This window comes from Orycteropus afer, unplaced genomic scaffold (genome assembly GCF_000298275.1).
Source record: "Orycteropus afer afer isolate SDZICR_OR568_19922 unplaced genomic scaffold, OryAfe1.0 scaffold00914, whole genome shotgun sequence".
In the NCBI taxonomy this organism is placed as follows: domain Eukaryota; kingdom Metazoa; phylum Chordata; class Mammalia; order Tubulidentata; family Orycteropodidae; genus Orycteropus; species Orycteropus afer.
In genome coordinates, this window is record NW_006922501.1 from 559,828 (window position 1) to 568,608 (window position 8,781).

The window sequence follows — 8,781 nt, forward strand, 5'->3', positions numbered from 1 at the left end:
TGCAGTATGGATTACATCTCAATATAAAGAAAACAAAAATCCTCACAACTGGACCAATGAGCAGCATCACAATAAATGGAGAAAGATTGAAGTTGTTGAAGAATTCACATTGATTGGTTCTACAATGCATGCCAGTGGAAGCAGCAGTGAGGACATTAGACGATGTGTAGCATTGGGAAAGTCAACCACGAAGGAACCATTTCAAGTGCTGAGGAGCAAGGATGTCTCCTTGAGGACTAAGGTGCGCCTGACATAGCCATGATATTTCCACTTTCCTCGTATGCATGTGAAAGCTAGACAATGAATAAGGAAGGAGTTGATGTTTTTGAGTTGTGTTACTGGCGAAGAATGCTGAAAGTACCATGAACTGCTAAAAGAACTAACAGATCTGTCCTGGAGGAAGTCCACCCAAAATGCTCCTTGGAAGCGAGAATGGTCAGACTTCATCGCACCTATTTTGGCCATTTTGTCAGAAGGGACCATTCCCTGGAGAAGGATGTCATGCTTGGTAGGTGGAGGGTCCATGAAAGAGGGGAAGGTCTTCAATGAAATGGATTGACATGGTAGTTGTGATGATGGGCTCAAGTATAGCAGGGATCGTGGAGTTGGTGCTGGATAGGGCAGTGTTTCATCATGCCATGCATGGGGTCACTATGACTTGGAAATGACTGGACGGCACCTAACAGTCTTTCCACACTCTCGCCAACATTTGTTGTTTTCTGAACTTTGCTATTATTCCTGGGGTGAGGTGATATGTCATCAAATTCTGTATTTTGGGGCTGTCTTTAAATTGGCAGTCCCTTTTCAAATAACTTCTTGAAATTTAATTATTTTCCATCTCCAGAACTTCACATTTGCTTTTTTGTTTAGAAACTGTTGCCTACATTTTTCACTTTCTCTGGTGGTGTAGTGCCTAAGGCATTTGACTGCTAACCAGAAGGTTCGTGGTCCAAACTCACGAGCCATTACTTGGAAGGAAGATTGAGCAAACTACTTCTGTCGAGATATTGCCTCAGAAACAGGAGGGGTTGCTATCAGTCGAATTGACCTGACCGTAAACAGTTTGGTTACTTTTGCTTCTAGCTCTGTTTGAAGAGGTAGCATAGTTATTAAGGGTAAGCTTCTAAAGCTTCTAAAGTTTTACCACTTTATAAACTCGGAAAAGTTACTTCACTAATATATGCACCATTTCTCATATGTGTAAGATGGACATAATAATATGCCATGCCTCATTATTTGTTGTGAGAATTAAATGCTGTATGTAATTAAAATTTATTGTTGTTGTTTATTAGTGATGGAAAAATATCATTTACACTAGCTCCAGAAAAGTACCTAAATTAGGCAGAATGCATCATTATATGCAACAACAATCTAAAATTCTAACATATATTTTGGTATATATTATTAGAATACATTAAATATATATTATAATGCAATGAAATATTTTAGTAATGAGTTAAAACCAAAAAAAAAAAACATTTCCATGAACTCAATTCTGACTCATAATGACCTAAAAGACAGAGTAGAACTTCCTCATAGGATTTCCAATGCTGTAAATCTTTACGGAAACAGATTTATTCATTTTTTTCCCCACTGAGCCAGTAGTGGGTTCTAGCAGCTGACCTTTTGGTTAGCAGCCTAATCATTTAACCACTACACCACAGAGCTCCTTAATAGTGAGTTCTGATGTATTTAACTTTAGGAAAATAAGCAGAAACAAAAATAGATGCTCTAATATATCAACAAAAGTTGCTTCACAGAGTCCAGGCTGACAATCAAGTGAACAGTTGTATTATTCTCCTCTGCATGAATTCCTGTATGTGATCAATGCTTTGCAAACAGAATTATTTTCTTTTTAATAAAAATGTAAATTAGTTTCTTGGTATTACCCTCTCTGCTTAATGAAATTATGTTAAAATGTCAATATGCTTTGAATAAATAACTTGCTTATGAAAGGTATGTTGTTGTTGTTGTTAGGTGCCATCAAGTCATCTCTGACTCATACTGACCCTAAGCATAGCAGAAGGAAACAATGCCCAGTCCTGTGCCAGCCTCATGATCCTTGCTATACCTGAGCCCATCGTTGCAGCCACTGTGCAAATCCATCCCCTTGAGGACCTTCCTCTTTTTCTTTGACACCCCACTTTATCAAGCATGATATCCTTTTCCAGGGAATGGTTCCTCCTGACAACATAATCAAAGTAGCTGAGACAAGTCTGGCCATTCTCATTTCCAAAGAGTATTCCAGATGCATTCTTCCAATACAGATCTGTTAGTCCTTTTAGCAGTCCATGGTACTCCTAGCATTCCTTACTCATTGTCCAGCTTTCACATGCATACGAGGTGATTGAAAATACCTTGGCTTGGGTCAGGCACAGCTTGGTCTCCAAGGAAGTATCTTTGCTCTTCATCACTTGAAAGAGGTCTTTTGCAGTAGATTTGCCTAATACAATACATCTTCTGAGGGCTTGGCTGCTGCTTCCATTGGTGTTGATTGTAGAACCAACTAATACAAAGCCTTTGACAACTTCAGTCTTGTCTCTATCCATCATGAAGCTGTTTATTGGACCAGTTGTGAGAATTTTTGTTTTCTTTATGTTGAGGTGTAATCCATACTTCAGACTGTACTCTTTAATCTTCATCAGTAAGTGCTTCAAGTCATCCTCACTTTCAACAAGCAAAGTTGCATCGTCTGTGTATTTCAGGTTGTTAAGGAGTCTTCCTTCAATCATGATGCCACATTCTTCATATAATCCAGCTTCTCATATTGTTTCCTCAGAACACAAATGGAATAAGTATGGTGAAAGGATGCAACCTTCACACACTTCCTTTCAGACTTTAAACCATGCAGTATCTCCTTGTTCTGTTCTAATGACAGCCTCATGCTCTATGTACAGGTTCCTCATGAATACAAACAAGTGCTCTGGAATTCCCATTCTTCTCAATATTATCCATAATTTGTTATTATCCACAAAATTAAATGCTTTTTCATAGTCAATAAAATATAAGTAAATATCTTCCTGGTATTCTTTGCTTTCAGCTAAGATCCATCTGACATCAGCAATGCTATCCCTCATCCCATGTCCTCTTGTGAATCCAGCTTGTATTTCTGGAAACTCTCTGTCTTTATAATGCTGCAACTGTTTTTGAACTATCTTCAGTAAGCCTCAAGGCATGTGCCCACCTATCTGGGCCCCGGCCTTAAAATGAAAGGTGTGTATTATCTGTGTTTGCTTAATATAAGAAATATATTATTCTGGATTTATGTGTAATATATAAAATAAACTTAATGTCTGTTAAATATATAACAATGACTTTTAATGGAAAATCTGAAAACAATGTGCTTAATAAGAGAATCAAGTATGTGATATATTTTATATAAGTTTTATTTGTACAAATATTTAGGTATTAGGCATAAAAGTTCCAGAGAACACTGAATGTTGTGACATAATTACACCTATCCCAAGAAAAGGAATTGTGAATTTAATTTTTGAGAGACCCTATTTTTATATTGATGTATGTACTCTCAAACTGAGAGTGATTAAAGTTTATTTTTTCATAGGCTAGTGCAAATTAAAGAATGAAGTTTTTCAAAAGAAAGGTTAGAAACTAAAATGATCTGTTCTCAAATTCTGACCTTTTTTAGTCAAGGTTTCCATTATTCTAAATCAGCAGGGAGAGTGCTAATTACTCATTTAGAGATGCTTAGGTGGCTCTGGGAGGTAGATAGGAAGACTGAAGACTCTAACTAGAAAACATGTTCCCCACAGTGACTACTTGTTAGCAGTTCTTCCCTTTGAAAACCCCAGAGGGAAAGTTTTTGACAGTCAGTCAAGAAAAAAGACTATTATCTTATAAGTGGAAACAATAAGCATGAGCATTATTAGCATTTTAATGCTAAAAATTACTCCATTCGTTTTCACCATTGACCACCCCAGCAGCAGCAGCAAAGCATGCACTTCAACTATCCATCCAAGACAAAAAAAAGGACACATTGCCTTTCATGTTTGCTGATCTTCCATAGAACTTGATGGCCCGGTTTTAGTCCTGCATTGGTAAAAACTACTGAATTTGTCCTATCCATGCTTACCCTAGTACTCACAGCCATCAAATAAGTTCTACCTCATAGCCACCCCTTCTTGGGTTCCCAAGGCAAATATACACCCTAGTGGTTGTGTCTCTGCCCATTTCTTGTCCTTAAAACAAGAAAACAATTGAGCAGATGAGCAAATTTTCCCCATAAACTGAACCTAGCTTATTCTGTTATAGGCAATAAATTGGAACATGGTCAAAAGATCGGTGTGTAGATTGTCTTTGGCACCCAGGAAACACCCTGGAAACATATTCATTGATGCTAAGAAAATCAAGAAGCTTGTTCAAGATGAGGCTGGCATGGTGACATCTCCCAAAGACCACCAAGATCAGAGCATTGGCTTCACAGAGTGTATCCCAGAAAGTGCCACATGCTGCTTTCTCTACTACCATGGAAGATCCTTTGTAGCAATTTGTCTAGAAAGAATTCCTATACCCAAACATTATATAACTGAAGCAAGAGGAGGAGACACTGCATACCTTCAAGGAGTATTATGTCCTGTGCAGTAACAGAGACAAAAGGTTCCAGGCCTTGTGTAACTTGTATAGATTCATAAAAATTTCTCAAGCCATGATTTTCTGCCATTTACTTAAAATATTTCACTGGCTGGCAGCAGAGCTCTCAAAAGAAGGTTACCAGTAGGCTTTGTTGAGGAGTGAAATAATGGTTGATCTGGGAGATGTGATTGAACAATTTCCAGAAGTCAGAGAGAAGGTTTTGGAGAGTATCAACTTGGATGTCTGTGGTATTGATGTTGAACCAACATCTGTTGTCATCAACTTTGGATTTCCTGTGGATAAGGATGGCGTCTAGGACAAACAGACCTATCTGTACTGGATCAGGTGTTCCAGCTGCTTTGGCACGTTCATTGGACATGAACTTAGTAAATAGCAAACACACCTTTAAAATCCTGGACAGAGTCCAAGAGCCTTTTAATAAGAAGATAGAAATACTGGATAAAGATAATTTGGATAAGATAGAGAAAACAATCAACAGAAAAACTCCTACAAGAATTGGGGCTCATGTTGCCTCTCTCAATGCACAGAAGACTAGCATGTTAACAATAAATACATAAATAAAATGCAAAATGCAAGCCAAGAGAAAATACCTACCTCATTTATTTTGTATTTGGACTTGACAAATATTTGACCAATGAATAGAAATTAGGGAGAAAAAAAATATTTATGCAACTTTTGAAGATTGCTGTTGTTAGGTGCCATCCAGTCAATTCTGTCTCATATCAACCTGTATGCAATAGAATGAGACACTGCCCAGTACTGAGCCATTCTCACAACATTTGCTATGCTTCTGCACATTGATACAACCACTGCTATCTCATTGAAGGTCTTTTTAGTTGACCTTCTACTTTAAGAAGCATGATATCTGTCTCCAGGGACTTGTCCTTGTTGACATCATGACCAAAGTACAAGAAACAAAGTCTGGCCATTCTCACTCCTAAGGAGCATTCTGGCTGTACTTCTTCCAAGGCAGATTTGTTTCTTCTTATGACAGACAATAGTATTTAAAATATTCTTTGCCAACACCACAATTTAAAGACTTCAATTCTTCTTAGATCTTTGTTTTCATAGTACAGCTTTCACATGCATAGGAGGTGATTGCAAATACTACGACTGGGATTAGGCTCACCATAGTCTTCATAGTAGGAGCTCTGGTAGCATAGTGCCTAAGGCACTTGACTGCTAACCAGAAGGCTGGTGGTTCAAATCCACCAGCCACTCCTCGGAAGGAAGATTGGGCAATCTACTTCCGTAGTGATACTGCCTTGGCAACCCAAGGAGAGGTCACTATGAGTCGGGTCTGACTCGATGGCACCTAACAACAACAACACAGTATTCATAGTGACACTTTTGCACCTTAACTCTTTAAACAGGTCTTTCCCAGCAGATTTTCCTGGTGCTATATGACATCTAATTTCTGGACTGCTGATTCTGTAAGTGTTGATTGTGGATCCAGGTAAAAGGAAATTCTTGGAAACTTCAATCTTTTCTCCATTTAGAGTTACATATCTTATTGATTTAGTTGTGAGGATTTTTTTTTTTTTTTCCTTTATGTTGAGATATAACACATACTGAAAACTCTTGTCTTTGATCTTCATCAGTAAGTGCTTCAAGTCTTCTTCATTTTCAGCAAGGAAGGTTATGTCATCTGCATATTGTAGGTTGTTCATGAGTCTTACTCCAATCCTGACACTGTGTACCTCTTTACACAGTACAGCTTCTCTGGTTATTTCCTCAGTATGCATATTGAGTAAGTATGGTGAATTGATATATCCCTGACTCCTAGTCTTCCTTTTTTAAACCATGAAGTATCCTCTTATTCTGTTTGAGTGACTGCCTCTTGGTCTATGTACAGCTTCCTCATGAACAAGGCTTAGTGCTCTAGAATTTCCATTACTTGTAATGTTATCCATAATTTATTATGATCCACACAGTCAAATGTCTTTGCATAATCAATACAACACAGGCAAACATCTTTCTGATATTCTTTGCTTTCAGCCAAGATAAATTTGTCATTAGCAATGATATCCCTAATTCTGTGTCCTCTTCTGAATCCAACTTGAATTTCTGGAAGTTCCCTGTTAATGTACTGCTACAACCATTTTTTTAAAATTTTCTTCAGTAAAATTTTACTTGTGTGTGAAAGTAATGATATTGTTCAATAATTTCCACATTCTGTTGGATCACATTTTTTCGGAATGGGCAAGATAGCATTACCTTCCACGGGTATTTGTTTTCTAAATTTCTGGGCATAAACAAGTAAACCTCCAGCATTTACATTTGTTGAAACAACCATTTGGTGAAACATCTCAATGGCTATTATGTCAGTTCCTGTAGCCTTGTTTTTTTCCAGTTCACTCACTGTAGTTTGGACTTCTTTTAATATCATTGGTTCTTGAGCATATGCTACATCCTGAAACTTAATGAAGCTTATGGTAGATGAATCCTTTTTGGTACAGTGACGTTGTATATTCCTTCCAGCTTCTTTTGATACTTCCTGCATCATCCAATATTCTTACCCCAAACTTCTTCAATATTGCAACTCAAGGCCTAAGTATTTTTTTTTCTGTTCTTTTAGCTTGAGAAATGCCTAGTGTGTTCTTCCCTTTTGTTTTCTTAACTCCAGTTCTTTTCATGTTTCATTATAACACTTTACTTTGTCTTCTTGAGGTGTCTTTTGAAATCTCATGCACAGCTCTTTTACTTAATCATTTCTTCCATTTGCTAGTTTCAGAGTCTCTTCTGACATCCATTTTTGTCTTTTATTCCTTTCATGTTTTTTTTTTTTTTTTTTAATGACCTTTTGCTCTACTATAAGATACACTGTCAGTACCCATGAGAATATATTGGTGTGAGAACCAATGGGGAAATTTAATGGTGATCTATTCTGGTGGCTCATCTGGAAATTTTTTTTATTCCTGTTACCTCAACATCAGTATCAACTGAGCTAAAAGTCCTATTTCCAATGGGAGAGCTGGATGTACAATGTGACACAGTATGGTTTCTACTAATCTTCAAATTGTGACTGTAGCCTTAATTATTGGAAATCCTCTTTCCAGTAAACCAACAAACAATGGAAGGAGTTTCTCTACTGGTGAGTAATTGACTCAGATTAAAATGAAGAAATAAAGTTGTTGTTAGATGATGGGAGCAGGGAAAGGAAAATCTAGAAATTAAGACATTTACTGTGAAAAGGATTTATTCTTTCATATCAGCAATAAAAGCCAAGTAAACTGCATGTGAGTTATTTCTGACTCATAGTGACGGTATAGAACACAATAGAACTTCCACAGACAGTTTCTAAGGCTTTAAATCCTTATGGAAGCAACTGGCCTCATCTTTCTCCTGCAGAGCAGCTGGTGGGTTCTAACTGCTACCTTTTAGTTAACAGCCCAATGCTTTAACTACAACAATATCAGAGCTGCTTTTCTTATCACCAGATATGAATGAGAAATTGTAGCCAAGTGGGCAGGGACACAAACTCTTTAGGATAAAGATAAAAGTTTCTAGTGGTATTCTATAGCTTACTCAGCACATGAAAACCAGCTGTTGAAATTTTAGGGATTTTTTTCAGGTGATTCTTAAACACAGTCATTACTTTAACATTAAATAATATAAATTTGTAAATAAATATCTAATAATTAAAAAACAAAGATCAATAATCAAATACTTCTGAATCATTTTACTGCATTTAGAGTTTTATATGTTTCTGAGATCATATCTGCATCTCTACGGTAGAAATTGTGTATGATGGTGTCACACTGTACATTGCTTTCCATTTCATTCCTACTGTCACACAAATAGTTTGAAAGCGTGACAAAGGGGGAGAAGTTTTACTTCCAAAATGGGCAGATGCTACAAATGGTTTATTGTTTTGTTCATTGTCTATGATAGGGAGACTAAAATCTACAGCCTGCAGGCCGAACGCAAACTGTGACCAATTTCTGTATGATCTACAAGTTAAGAATAATGTTTACATTTCAAAAGCTTGTCAAAAACAAACAAAAATAAAATAAATAATAATATGCTACAAAGGGTATATGTGGCCCCAAATATTTACTATCTGACAATTTACAATAAAAGGTTACTTAAAAAAAAAAAAAAAAAGACTGTTCTATCTACACTTAAGAAGTAATGGAGAGAAGTGAATAAAACCCAAATAACAACAAT

At 36.8% G+C, this 8,781-nt stretch overlaps 1 pseudogene; it reads left to right on the forward strand.

The window, feature by feature from the left end:
• The window catches only part of LOC103212303, an 8,080-nt pseudogene extending 2,912 nt beyond the window's left edge, over positions 1-5,168 (forward strand).
• The last annotated feature ends 3,613 nt before the right edge of the window (positions 5,169-8,781 follow it).